We start from the raw sequence: 15,232 nt of genomic DNA, 5'->3' as shown, positions 1-15,232 counted from the left end.
AAGAAGGCTTTTCTCATATAAAAACCACACTTATTTTTCTGACATGAAATTGTTTTCACACAGGCCTCTCCCTAACACTAGAAGGACAGGCTGAGGAATGAGTAGATGTGGCATGTGACATGAAGGTGGAATTCAACAGCCGATGGAAGAGATGTTGATCTAAATTATACTCCACTTTAAGGCTGTACGACCCTTTTTCTTACCCTTTGACTGGACATTCTGAATGCTTCCGACACAGATTTCCATACTTGAACCGCAATATTTCAGACACTGCAGCTGTAAAACTCAGTGAGGAGCAGCCTGAGAGCTTGACTCCCTCACCTTGAACCTCCTTGGATGTGGTCAGGGCGTAGCCAGCCACTGATGTGTGAAAGCCAGCATTTGCTTGCTCACTCATTTGCTTTCAACCTCCACCCCCCATAGCCATTGAAATGTTGCTTTTGGCAAGAACTGGGGCACAGGGGAGGGACAATTACCACGAGCGCTCATTGTTTGCAGAATGTTTTTCTTAATGCCTTAGAAAAAAAGAGAAAAGGGTCAGGTTGAAAGGTCAGCCGACCTTTTTGTTTTCTTTGGAATGAGAGATTCAAACTCTTCAGAAAATGTTTTATTAGCTCCTCTGAATTTCACTTTCCGCAGAGGTTTTCTCTCCAGGCGATGTTTAGAGGCACCAGCAAGGAGTGCCCACGCTCATCAAGCTGAAGGTGATTTAAGGAGAAGGACAAGATCTGTACTTTGGGTAATGGAAAGCAATTCTTCGCTTCAAGTTTTGTTATGAAAGAAAAAACCCACTTGATTGCTGAGGAAGGAGGAGCTTGGAGAGTGAGCAAAGGGCTGTGGAGTCAGTTTTACATTAGCCCCGGTCAGCATTCACTGGAAACTCCTCCGTTTGATTCCACTACCAGCTAGTCCCCCACACCAGGAGCACTTTCAGTCTCCCTCACAGATAACGAAGGTTTATCAGCCAAGCCTGCAATGCAAGCGGCATTTCAGCATTTCAGCCTCCGGAGCGGGGTGGCGGGCGAGGGCATGGCCGTGTCCTGGGAAGGAGGCACAACAGCGGGCTGGCATTGAGTGGAGCGGTGCTCCAGCTCTGCCTGCCTGACCCCTTTTCTCCCTGTGGAAAAACACAGAAAATGAGATTCCTCTCCTTTGTGAGGGGCTTTCAAGCCTGATGACAAAAGGCAGTATTCAGAGCTGGAAACTATTATTGTTCTTCTCTGGGGGCATTCAGTCCAGGACAGGTTGGAGATTCAGCAATAAATGAGGATAAAAAATGCCATTTACTATAGCATATATGTGAAATAAAAGACTTTGTTCTCTTCATTTTGGTAGCTTTTCTTATGACTTATATTTGGCAAAGTGTATTTCTGAGGTAATCCAGGTAGTTCTATTAATGCTGATGGCTCTCAGAAAGTCTGATTTCTACTTTTTATTTTCAGAGCTGCAGTCATTGCGATGTAAAAGACATGGGCACCAGAAAGATATGATCCTAAAATTAGGGTCATCAGAATAGTGTGGGGGCCATCAGGGATGGAGTTCAGACCACCTTCTTCTCACCATGGATAAATGAATGAGAAGAGATGGTTTTGCGTACAGCCACTTTTCGTCAGCAGACACTGAAAAAGCTTGAGTTTTGCATCCATGCTTCCCAAAATGCATCACAGCAGGAGCAGGCATAACTTCCCGCTCCACCAATACTCTAGCACACAAGTGCCAAGCCTACCTGATACATTGCTAACAGGTTAACAGCTGATTGCGGGGATGTGAGCTGCAAACATAGGCATGTCTGTGCATGGAAATGAGCAGCCCCACGTCAGAGATCCAAGAGGCAGGTCTAAATAAACCAGGATAACACTGGGTGCAGAAAGCAACTCAGCTCTTGGAAGCAGAATAGCTGTGTCAGCAAGGCATCCATGCTGGAGGTAGCCCAGATGATAAACCTGCTACCTGAGGTTGCTGCAGTGCTCACCCAACATGGCTGCTGGGCTTCCAAGCTCCAAGGCGATGGTTCTTTTGGTTTGGGAGAGAGCTCAGGGGCTGCAATACCACAGTTCATGAAGCAACACCGACACCTTTTCTTTGGAGATGGGAACAGAGGGTATAGCTTGTCATTTGTCCATGGTTCCTTCCTAGTCACCTCCTTCATCTGTGTGCCTGGGTGACAATTGTCTAGCTCAGGAAGAGCAGTGGCTCCCCATGGGTTTCAGCCAACCCCCAGAGCAAGCCATTAGGAGGACTTTGCACCCTCAGCAGACCTCCTGTCTCTGGGTTCAACCCCCAGCTGAGAAGATGGGCCCAAATATGGCTTGTCTTCACAGAAGCAATTCTTGCTTCCTCACCCAGAACACCACTGCCCTGCTGCATTACCTGTGCAGTACCACCAAGCCCTGTTTCCCCACAGGTACCAGACTCTCTGGGTGCTGCACAGGACAGGGATCCTCTGTAATTTCACCAGACAGGCATTTTGGTCAACTGCCAGGGTTTGGGATGGAAGTTTGATCCTGCAGAATAAACCTATGGATTACCGACCGGAGCAGCATGAGTTTCAGAGATAGGCACCCTACATGAATCCGAGCTACAAAAACAGAGCCCTGACCCTCTCCTCAGGCAGGGTAACCAACGCCCTGGCAGCTCGGCGAGCGGGCGGGCTCTGTTACCTAATCTCCAGCTGTGGGCTCCGAGTCGTGCCAAGTCTCCTTTGGCTCTGTCTAGTAATAATCGTTTCTGGAGTCCCGCCAGGGCCTCCTGCCAGTTCCAGTCACACTCTACTAATGCGAGAGGCAGAGTTTATTAATTCATCGCCAAGGCCCATTGTCTGGGACACTGCCTGGCTGTTTATTTACTCCAATATGGTCTGTATTTACTCAGACAGAGCAAGCGAGGGGACTTTGTTTAACTTTGCAAGACCTTCTGCTGGAGGAGACATGTGACCTTATGCAGAACTTCAGATAAATGTGCAGAGCTCGGGGAGGACCTTTTATTTTTTTTCAAGTGTGGCCTCAAATAACACCGGTAGCCAGTATTGACAAACTGTAGCAAAGTGTAATAAAGGAAAGGAAACCATAATAGAGTTCTCATTTGAAATACATTTGTGAGTGTTTTGAAGATAAAAGCAGAAAAACAAGCATGTACCCTCGGACTGAGGCCACGAGATAGGGATTTGCAGCAAAGTGAAAGGGCTCTGCCTACAGAAAGGGACAAGTCAAGACATGTTAACCTGAGGCCACCCTCCCCTCTCCACCGGCCTCCAGCAGCGTGAGGCTGTAACTGGAGGTGAGAGGAGCCTTCTGCTGAGGACATGTAATGGCACCTGATGGCAGTATGCTGGCTGGGAATACCAAGGGGCACACAAGAGGACCAATTGTAGCCCATTAAAGCTTTGTCAGTCAGGAGAGTATTTTTTTCCAGGTAACCCTGCTGTACTGGCATAACCCTTGGTGTGAATTTCTCTTGGAATAAATGTGTCTTCTGCTAATGCAGTTGAAACCGATGATTAAATATGATGTTTTCTTCAGCAGTAAAACCTGTTTAAGGAACTCCTGTCTTCTTGTCCTTGCTCTCACCTTCACACTGTTCTCAGTTGCACCTTCATTTGTTGTGAAATTGTGCTGTGAACTGAATCTTTGCAAGAATCCCTATTTGGGAATAAGAAAAAAAAAGCGCCAAACAAACTTTTTCCCTATAATATACAATATTTGCAGTCCTGGCTGAAACACCTTCATGTACTAGTATACTGAGCCAACTCAGTCCAGGGAAAGGCTACTGTATTCCTTTAATTCCCTGGTTTACTCAGTGTGGTAGGAATACACATACGTATATGTGTATAGACAAACATACAACCACTTACATGCATGTGTGTATTTATAGAGACAATCCCCCTGGGAGTGGGGGTAGGGAAAAACACGGCCATCTGAACAGTGCATGCTCTTAGTCTGGCTTGTTTTAAGTCAGATCCTCAATGCTATTGTAACATGGTTTTGTATTTAATTTCCTGTGTTTGTAACTCAAGCCAACTTCCAGTGTTGCTTGTGTGAGTGTTTGTTTCGGTTTCTCTGAGGGCCTTTCTTTTGTTGGAAAGTGTGAGGATTTTAACATAGCTGTTAACACCGCACTAAAAAGCCTGATCTTGTTTTCACTGGGGCAACAGCTAACTCACCCTTGTGCTCGCAGTGGGAGTGGTGCTGGTCTTTCAGTGTCCAGCATCGGCATCTCCACACACCGGCCCTGCCCCTGTCTGGGCACAAGGTACAGCCATCCCTGGGGAAGGTTTCACTCCCGCTTTGCACCACTGTGAAAAACCTGTGTGTCTTAAGCAGCAGCCCAGGCTATGCCTGACAGAGCAGGTGGATTTAGTTCCTGCATCTCCAGTTTTCTTTTCTTTGGTGGATGTGCCCCCACCTCTGCAGGTGGATGAGCAGGACACTCTGCACTGGCTACCCCATGCCACTGCTTCATACATTTGTGCAAACCAACTAAGCGTGCCCAGTTGTCAAGTCAGCATGGGAAAGCCCACAGTCCCGAACTTCTCCTTTTGGCCTTGCCAGTGAGGCCTCTCCTGCCATCAGCAAGGGCACTGCTTCGTCCCTGTGGCCTCAGGCCACCCCTCAGCCTGCTGCACACTTTATGCAGGGACAAGGGACCTCAGAGATGCGTGATGGCACCACCCATGGGAAACCATGTTTACTGGTGTTTTCTGTGGCCAGCTGACAACTGCACCGCTTCCCTTTGAGCCCCTGCTGAGCCACTGGTGACTGAGGCAGCTTGCGGCGTGGCCGCCCCTTCAGCCTGCTGCCAGTGGGGCTCTTTGCCCTGCACGCTCCCATCCAGGGCTGCTGCCCATCCTCCACAGGCAATGCTGCCTCTCCAAATACACACACTGGCAGGTACCGTTTGTTTACTGGGGCAGTTTTGCAATGGAGTGTGAAAAGAGGGATGCAGCCGTCAGAGTACCACACTTGGGGTAGTGCCAAAGCAGCAGGGAGGTGACAGGTGGGTTCGTGCCTCTGTGCAGAACAACACACATGGCCTTCCCTGCGTTTTCCTTTCTACTGGGTATCAGCAACCTCCATGGTGGAAGGAGGAAGGTGCAGCAGAAGTTCAGGATGCTCTGGTCTTCTGATATGTATTGTGAGGGTCATTCTATTCTCCTTTGAACTGCATTCTCCCAAAATGCCTGGAAGTGAGAGGATCAGCTCTTGGGATGTGGGTACCTGGGCTGGGCAGAGCCCAGCATTTCTCTGCCATAGCACACCATCACTGTCACTCATCCCAAGGGCTCATACTAACACCTGCTAGTTCAATTGTAAGAAGATTAGCCTGACGTTTTCCATGAAGGGTTCCCATATATATGTTCTATACCAGCCCTTCAGTCCAGATTAGTGAATTTTCCATGCTTTTGGGGCCTGGGGCTGGTATTCCCCAGTGGTTTATTTGGAGTAGCATGTGAATCCTAGAGGATGTGTAATCTTATGTTGACCATTGGGCCTCATTTGTGTATTTTATTAGTTAATTTTTAAACACTGACCTAGAGTTCTGTATCCATTTTAAAATAATCCAAATTATAAATAAACAGACTGCCTAGCATGGGCTTGGAATAATAAATCAGGAGAAAAACAATTAAACACAACAGAAAAAAATCAGTCTTGAGAGAAAACAGACATTGAAAGAAGAAAAGGCACACCAATATATATTCTAGAGGGAGAAGTAATACAAGACTGAAAGAAAAAAAGGTTGAAAAAAAGCTTCACATGCTTAAAAACTAAAAAAAAAAAAGGATTGAATTCAGGCAATTAATAATGCAGCATTAGCACAAACATCTCTGTTAGGCTTAATTACAATAGATTCATCTTAATGAAAAATCAATCCTCTAAGCAGCTCTTAATATTCACCTTCACTGCTTGTACCTGCTAACTGAGCCTGGACCCATATCACATCAAAGATTACGCACAGCTGAGCTTCCCCCCCCCCAAGGGGCTGGTGAAGGCAGCCCTGCCACGGGGGCAGAAGGCAACCTGGGGGCAAGGGGACCCCAGCAGACGTGATGAGGTGATGAGGAACAGGGGGCCCTTTCCCCTCTTGTGCAAGTAGCCCAGGCTGTTTGATGCAGATAGGGGAAGGAAAAAGCAAGAGTGGCTTTTCACTTGGCCAGCTGATCTTTATTACCTCTGAGTTTGGTGACACAGGCAATGGTACTTGGTTCTTACTTCAGGAAGCATGTTTGGCAGTGCAGTGGGTGGGAGCCATTCGCTGGCCCATTCACTCATGTACCTGAAGAGCCATACCTATTCACAGTCTGTTTATTATGTATCATGTCTCTGGCAACAGCCAACATTTCTTTTTCCAGAAGATGCAAGAAATCTTCTATAGTAGCCTGTCCTGGAGAAAACTGCTTCTCTGTTGCCAATACCAAAATTTGATTTATGTCCTTCATATCACATCTCTCATTCAACCTTGAAAGTCAATGTTCTTGCACAAGACCATCTAGCTTCATTTACTCACTCTTGGACACAGTGATGTGGCAGTAAGTCAGCTGATCAGTTACATACTGTATCTGAAAAATGAAGGCAGTGCTTAGGTGGCCCAGCACACCACTGGACCAGCAGTGGAATGGTGAAAATGGACTGCCACCACGGCTCTAAAGGGAGTGAAGTCACCTCCATCCCTCCTGAGACACAGACACTCACCGCAGATGTGCAGACACAACACCAAACTCTGGGCATTTTGCTAGACCAGTTGGGTCAGAAAGCACAGGACATCCCTCATGTGCCCACCAGGACTGGCATTTGCAAAGCATCCATCAAGCTCCAAATAAAAGAGCACCGAGGACTCACTTCTCTTGAGGAAGGGATGCTTGGTGTACACTGCTGCTGCAGTAAGACCAGAAGGGGGCCTGGTGGCTGTATTGGTCTGTAATCCACTAACCTATGAATCCTGTGATTTAAATGGCTACAGCACTGTTTCTGCTTTCACTTTTCCATCTCTTCCCCTCTCCCAGGCAGAAAGTCTGTTACATCCAGTTTCCCTAAGCTTCAAGGACCAGTCCAGCTCTCAAGAGACCCATGATATCTCCAGCATACCCTGCCCCAAAGCTCCAGGCTTGTGTCACAGGATGGTTTAAATGTTCACAGAGCACACACACTGAATACAGCATATAGCGTGCAGACCTGCCCCAGCACCTTGAAACAAGTGACAGCACAATATGTAGACCTTGGTGACAGTAGTGAATGTCACCAGCATTTCCCCACCTTGGCTCCACTGTACTGCAGAAGAAGCTCTGAGCTGGGCTCAGAGGTCCAAAACCCTTTTCCAGAAGTTCATAGTTTGTCCTGCGAATCAAAGAGCCTTTCTGTATACGGGTGCCACAGCTTACATGAGCATATTCCTCACTTCCTGACTCATTTTTCTAACCCTCCTGCATGGACCAGCGGGTTTACCTGACCCAGCCTCATCTCTGTACCTTCCACCTGCAGCACCTCTCACCCTTCCCTCTGCAGTCAGGAGGGAAGGAGCAACTTGCACAGGAGCAAGTCTTCCTGTGAAGGAGCAACTTGCTCTCCCAGCTTTGGCTAAGCAAGCCAACATCCCAGGGTGTTTCCAGCTAAAACTGCCTGGAATATACACTATTTCAAGGAATATACACTGTTATGTCCTAGATCACACCTGACAGGGATGTGAAGCAGTAGAGGCCAGAGGGGTTTGCCCATATCCTGGGTACTCCATGAGACACCACTTTCCCCCCTGCACCCGCCCTGCTGCAAGCAAGGGTATTCCCAAGTGGGATGAAGATGAGTGCTTCCTGGTCCTCCTCCTCTTCACACAGGATGTAGGTGGTATTTCAGGCTGGGTTTTCAGCCCCCCATCAGTGGGTTATAAATTGCTAGGAACTAGAAGACTTGCTCTGGATGATAGAAACTAAACCAAAGAGACAAAGCCTCAATTTAAGGATTCCAGACAAAACCCTTAAATTGGATGGGATGAACGTGAGTTAAGCACCATTTGTAAAACACTTTGGGATCTTTCCTGCATTTCAGTGAGCTGCACAATATAGCCACCTTTCCCAATTATTTAACCAACAGGCCTGACAGGAGCAAACATCCAAAGATTTGCTCATGTGATGCCTGCAGTTGTGAGGCTACCAAAGCACTTGGCAGGCTGAAGGACAAACAAAAGGGAAAAATGGCGAGTGCAGTGCATTTGTGGTTTCTTCCTTCTGGAAAGCAGTGACCTGCCTGTCCCAGCACAGTGCAGCATCTTGGAGCATAACATCCCAAAGCATGAATGGCAGTGATTTGCATCAAGGAATGGTCTCCATGATATCCACAGGGATGTTTATGTCTGACTAAATAAACACCACCATACGTGGTGCATTTAACACATTAAGTAATTCCAAAGGGAGGCTGAAAGCAATGATTCTCAGGTACCTGAGAGGATGCCAACACTGCAACATAAAGGCATGGCCAGAGACTTTGTAGCCCTGCAGGAACTAGCTTTAATTACCTAGCTCAGGTACTGATAATGCAGCACAGATTAGCTGCTCAAATATTTTTCTTGGGCCAGTTTTCCATGCAAGGCTGAGTCTCTCATCACTATGGGTACTTGGGACTGCAAGTTCTCTCAGACCCTGCCTAAACAAGACATACTCCACCACTCTCCTGGAACAGAAAGGTTGTTTAGTCTTTCACTTCTGAACCAATAATTGGAAGATGGTATACCATGTGAACAAGTACAAAGCAATCCAAAATTCCCACCACGCCACCAAGCTCTTCCCCTTTTATCCTGAGTATGCTCCACAGGAATTTTTGGTGACATTTCATGAAAAGCAACCACAGGCAGGCTCCCCTTTCCATCCTTGGCCATGTGGAACATTTGATGTCCACACCTCTGCCATGATGCATGTGGTGCCTTCCATGGATGCTCCTGTCTGGCCAGCACATTGTTTGCAGATGGATGTGCAGGCTGAGGGCTGTAGAGCCTGGACCAGCTGGCTGAATGGATTGCTGAAGCAATTCTTGCACAAGGGCCACGGGGTTTTAGGTGGCAAAGGCAGAGGGTGAAGCTCTGCAGTGGGGAAGAAAAAACAGTTTCAGCATTCACATGCCAAACCAGAGTAATAAATAACTACTATAAAGGGTTGAACTGGGGACTCCATGTACCTGTAATGTGGTAGTGTTTTGAAATGAATGGCCTCTGGAAGTACTAAGTAAACAGGTCAGAAGGTTTGGTGACTTCACATATTGGAAAGATAAAAATTACACATTGTAGAATGAGGATGAGCCAAATTCCATTATTTGCTGACATCCAACCAAAGGCAAACATGGCAGCACAAGCTCCATACTCACAGGGATTCAAAACCAGGCCTTTCACCACCGCTTCCAAGCACCTGCTATCTCTTTGTTATCTTAGAGGAAAGGATCAGGGCTTATTTTCCTGTATTTCCAGCTACCTTTTCTAGAGATCCAGATGACTTAGTTTTCTAGCACAGACAGCAAGAAGCAGTTATTTGCTGGGTCAGCTTTAGATCCCTGGCTTCTCTATGAATCTCTCACTGGGCTACTTCTATTCTCAAAGAGCCTTCTAAATAACATATACAGTTTCAAGCCAAAAGGGAATTATGCTGTCCAGGCAGCTGTGGTTTATTTGTGTCAAGGTGGGGGCACTAATGTGTATTTGGCCATTCCGAATCACAATTCTTTCAACGTCTTCTAAATCTCAGCTTCATCATTCCTACAGAAACAGTGTCTGGTAACTATTCCAACACCTTAACTATTAAATTGCTGGAAGTGCTTTGTTCTTTTCCTGCCTTTCTGTACGCACTTTTTTCTCCCAGCAGGTTAAAAAAAAGCATGCTCAATATGCATGTTAAATGATGTTAAAAAGTTGGGTGCAAAATTATATCTTTCAAAAGGTGATGTTTTTATGCTGCTATTATTTCTCCCACTAATATTTCCTTCTGTTCTCTAAATGTTCTTTCCTTAAAGCTTTCATTTTGTGGGCCTGCCAAACTGTCTATATTTTCTTAAATTCTCATTTCCTCTGGCACACATTTCTTGCTTATAGTTACAGTAACTAAAAAAGAAAAAAAAAAAAAAAGACAGAAAAAAGATTTTGCACTGCGCCCAATTTCCAGTATGTAATCTTCTTTCTTAATATTGCTTCACCACCCTTTTAATTCTCATGTTTCTGACTGCTGCAAACTTACCTGTTAGGTTTGGAAACTATTAATTCACTTAATTTTCAGAAGCGGTTCAAAAAGAACTAATCAAGAAGCATCCTGGTCTGATGCCTTTTATAAATTTCTGCTTGCTATGCAAAGGCTGAATTTGTGCTTTGTTCTTGCTAGTTACTTGGGTGCTGCATCTCTTCCCTCTTACACCTCACTCCATTTTTCACAGCACCAGGATTTTCTGTTACTTGGTCTCCCCCTTCCTTCCCCCCTCCCTGCTATGAACTGGGGAGTAGCTGTGTGTTTTAATATCTAAGGCTAATTCCTGCAGTGGATACTCAGCATTCTGGGATTCGGTGAACCAGGTTAGATGGAAAGATGTTTTGTGATTCAGGATTGCTTTGGGCTGTATGAGCATTCCATGCTTACACAGGAAGTGGCAGAAAAACAGCATTAGGAAAAAAGCAGTGAAACGATTACTCCTTTTCTATGGAGCACTAGCACCACGAATGAGGTGAATGAGCAAATATTTAATTTACAATAGTACTAGGAGCAGCAATTTCCCCCAATCCCTTTCTAGATTATTCTGATTTGTCACAATACTGTGGAGTGTGGAAACCTTTGAAGAGAAACAAGTATTTTTCACTCATTCTTTACAGAGATAAAGTGAGTCACCAAGATGTTGTTGCCCAGACTTTCAAAACAAGTTCATATTTTGTGCATTGAGTTCCCTGTGTGCTTACCATAATTGCAGACATAATCACAGTAGGGATACACACATGTACAGGGGCAGCATAGTCAGGGGCACTCCCTTTTCCCTGGAAACAGTACACTCATGCTGGTGGTGAAGTGAGGAAGGACCTCAGCATCCAGCTCCCTCAGGCTTCACAGAAGACCTACATGGCTTTCACTAATCACAGCCGGGATTTGTACAAGACTTTGCTTGTATCAGTCTCTTTCAACATGCAGGAAGAAACAGTGATGTGTTGATGTTATTTTCCTAGGAAGAGTACGAGGAGGAACATAACAAACCAGCTGCAGCAAACCAAGACTACCTGTGACAAAGCAGAGAGCAGAGGACAGCCTCTAAGGGGAGAAGGGAGATGAGCAATAGGAGAAACAGGAGATCATAATTTTTCACTTCATCTAAAATTGTAAGTCTCCCCCTCCTTTAAAACATCAAAAAGTCTGGCATGCACTACATGCTTGGTTCAGCCAAGGCAGCTCTCCCTCCCTGATGTTGTTTTGGGAGGTAAAAGAGCAGGTGACAAGAGGCTGTTGCATGACTTTAGTCAAAATGAGACCTTGCTGCCCTTGGAAACCAAAGTGTGCAAGGACAACCCTTTGCTCCTGGTATCTTTAAGACACACACCACGGCTTTTTGTAGCAACCAAAACATCAGAGTTGCTGGCTTAGAGCTGGTGCATTTTTGCTCCTGGTGGGAGGAGTGCTGTTCATGAAGCCTGCTCGGGGATTGTTTACATTCTGCCAGAAGGAGCTGCTTCCGTCAGGAAAGTCTCTCCCCACCAGCCATCTCGAGTATTTTCAGTAAGCTTTTCTAATCAAGAAATATTAGGAAACAAGTCCAAAAGCCAGAGTTAAATCACACTGCTCTACCTAAAAGCAAAGAATATTTGTTTTTGTCTCTATTTCAATATCTTTTGCCCTGGTGATGAAGGAGCTGATCCTGTTTTCAATTTTACATGTACTTATCTTGCTGACTTCAACTGTTGCAGAGAGAAGGAGATGCTAAGCTCAGAGCTGGGAATTACTTAACAATAGCATCTCCTTTTGGAGACAGAGCAGGAAATCCCTTTAGGATTGGGTTAGAAAAAGGTGGTAAAGCATAAAGAGAAAGCAAATACAGCCAGCAAAGCCCCCTAACATGAATCCTCCTTGGCTGCAAGCCTACAGCACAAAGTTGTGCTCTGATGAAATCTATCACTTTATGTGCGGGGTACTTTTAAATGTTTTTGAGTCAAACATCCTTAAGCCATTTTCCTCTAACTTTGTGATATTTCTGTGTAGATTCAATACACTGCAAAGAAAGGCAAACATCCCAGGATGTGAGAGACTTGTGAGGGCACTTGCAAGCAGATCTCGGGAGACACCACTGGGAGCTGGGATTGCTATCCTGGGCAGAAGTGATTTGGTGGCTCTTGCAGGATGACCTGTAGTGACTATTCAGAACTGTCCTTGAGAAGACCAGGCTCCTGGTGTATTCTTGATGGGGAGTGAAAGCTTGTGATAACTCTATAGGAACTTGGCGTCCGTGCATTTTTCTCTCTTTCTGGATAAAGTTTTGGCAGCCGCTCGAAGTCTATTTTAAACAAAGACAGTGATTTCTGGAGAGATGGAAAACACATGAAGGGCACAGTGAAAAACAAGCAGAAAATCAGACTGCAGGACAGCGGGAGACAAAAGTGCTAAAGAACACTGCTTCCTCCTCCTCCTCCAGCAGGGCAAAGCCCCTTGCACTACACACCACCACACCAGGGCTTCTCACTACTGTGCCATCATGGGTTCTGCTCAAAACTCAAGAGCTTTTCTCTGCTGAGCTCCCCTCCCCTTGGTGGTGACCCACGCTGCCCTGCCTTTGTGCCCAGCACCCAGGTGGTGTTGGTGACAGGAGATGGCTGTCACAGCAGAAAAATGGGAGTATGGGACAAACAGTAATGCAAAGGTCTGATCCATTGCAAAAGCTCTGGCAACTAAAACAAAAATAAGTTATCTACAAAGAATATAATTATGGTCAAAGCCATACCTCTGACCTAGGGCCAAAAAAAGTGTTGTTTATAACTGTCAGTATGTAGAGAAATGAACCTGTAATTTATGCATGGTGAAACGTTATAATTTTTGATCTAGAAGCCTCCTTTCCTGTTGAAACGCTTGGTAATTTAGTCTTGGTCACTTGGATCATGTGGGATATCCATGCAAATCCTATTCCTAAGCTCAGTTTAAAGCATTACGCATGTGCCCAGTGTGCCCAGTGGGACATGTCTCGGCCCATTGCTGCATCTCTCCTGCCCCTGGGAGGAAGGGCTGCCCAGGGCTGTGCACTGGGAGCTCCAGCAGGCCAAGAGCACACACAGGCAACTAATATGGCCTCATGTCTATCTTTAAGTCCTGCCCACAGAATCCATATGATCAACTGCCTCCACTGCTTCCCATATGCACACAAGGTTGCTGTTACATGCTGGGTAGTCTCTGTTTGCACGATAACCTCTCTGGGACAGGGAGGCTATCTTTGCTTTGTTTTGGAAGGCGCCCAACTTGCTCTCAAGCATTCAACAGGCAGTCAAGAAATGATTCAGATGGAGAAGCAGAAACATGACTTGCCTGGGCTTGACAGCATTTCTTTATCAGTTCTCTGTTCAAATCAAATTAGGCTGGCAAGGATCGAAAGAAGTGACTGTCTGGAGACTGTTTGTTGGTTTTGTTATTTTGGTACAATACTTTCAGGAGATGTCCACAATAAAAAAATACTATCACATCTGCTACTGGTTGGTGTCCTTAGAAGCCATCCCAAAAGACAGATCAAGGACTGAATAAGCATGAAAACTTTGGAGAGGGGTTTAGATGAAGGATAAGATATATTAGGTTTGGCAACACTATAACCTACCACAAATTTAAAAATTGTGAGTCACTCAGAAAAAAAACCAAACCAAAACAAAACAAAAAACCCACTAAAAAGAAGACTAGAGAATGTTTTAAAAAATACTATTTTTTATTTTGTTCTGTCTTTTCATTTCTAGTTCAACCTGGCCACCCCTGGGTCCTTGTCAGTTTACCAACATTGCCAACACTCCAAAATATCTTGCAAGCAAGACAGCTTTGCTGAAAATCGAACATCAGAAATCTTGCTGCTATTCTTGGCACTAGGAGCAGATTGTGGTCTGGTGGTTACAAGCATCATGGCCAGCTGAAACACACCCATGTTTGGGTCATCTCTAAGACATGAACCATGGATGTCTAGTTGCAAGAGCATGAATTTCCAACTTAAGGGCAAATGAATCAGATGCTAACACAGAAGTAGGAACAAGGTCAAATTGCTTCATGAAGTTCTCTTGCAGAAGGGTGACAACACAAATTGTAGAAGGCCCTAATTTGGGATTTCCTTTCAAGAGGATATGTAACAAGTAGCTGAGATGCAGTTCTGTGAAACGGAGGGCTGAGTCTTGTTCCAAGCTTTGCTCAAAGAGTTCTCAAGTCTCTCTGTTAACCCTCCAAACCCTTACTGTAGGGCTGGAAATGCTGAAAGACACTAGGTGCTGGAACTGAAACTACAGCTGACAAGGCCCTGCCTTAGGCTGATGTTTTTTAGTAACTTTTTTCCCCCTGGACTGTCAGGAGGTAAAATTGTATAATCAGCATGGAAATTACAGCTGCAAGGGACAAAACCACATTCTGTATGACAGCTGACAACACTGGCATAGCACAAAGAAGTCTGTGCCTGAGCTGCCTGTATGGCATTTGACTGAGGATAAACAGAAGTCTTGGAACTTCCCACTGACATTCCCACTCACCATGAAGTTTGTTGTTTTTTTTTTTTTTTTTAATGATATCAAAAAGGTAGGGCACCTTTCCTTATGCGCTTTAAGGGCACAGATTCTAAAACGAGCAAGTGATGACCCATTTTTAAATCCACTTAGGGCATGCTTTTACTCTAGATAGAGCACGCATTCCTCTACCTCTTCTGGTAAACGTACAGAAAAGTGTTGAACCTTTCAGTACAGCCAATTAATCACAAGTTGGCAAGATGAAGAAGTGCTCTGGACAAGTACCAACTCGAAGAAAGAAAGAAAAAAAAAAGACATTAGAGACCATATCTTATCTCAGACAAAGAAGTGCAGTGCAAAGAAGTAATGTCCCATTATAGAACTGTGTCTATTCTGAGATTAACGAAATGCACTACCATATCTTCCACAGTAATAAGCAAGCAGAAGCATAAAAGGCAGTTAACATCCTAACTTTGGACTCTGCAGCACCAACTTTTACATTCCTCCATCAGCTCCACTACCCTGAACCAGGTGCCTGAGCTGCCCCTCAGGCAATGTAGGAAGCAGC

Source organism: Chamaea fasciata, unplaced genomic scaffold, assembly GCF_029207755.1.
Source record: "Chamaea fasciata isolate MVZ Bird 193981 ecotype frontalis unplaced genomic scaffold, bChaFas1.0.hap1 SCAF_7, whole genome shotgun sequence".
Classification (NCBI taxonomy): domain Eukaryota; kingdom Metazoa; phylum Chordata; class Aves; order Passeriformes; family Sylviidae; genus Chamaea; species Chamaea fasciata.
The sequence above is the reverse complement of the archived record's forward strand: the minus strand, read 5'-3'. Positions refer to the sequence as shown.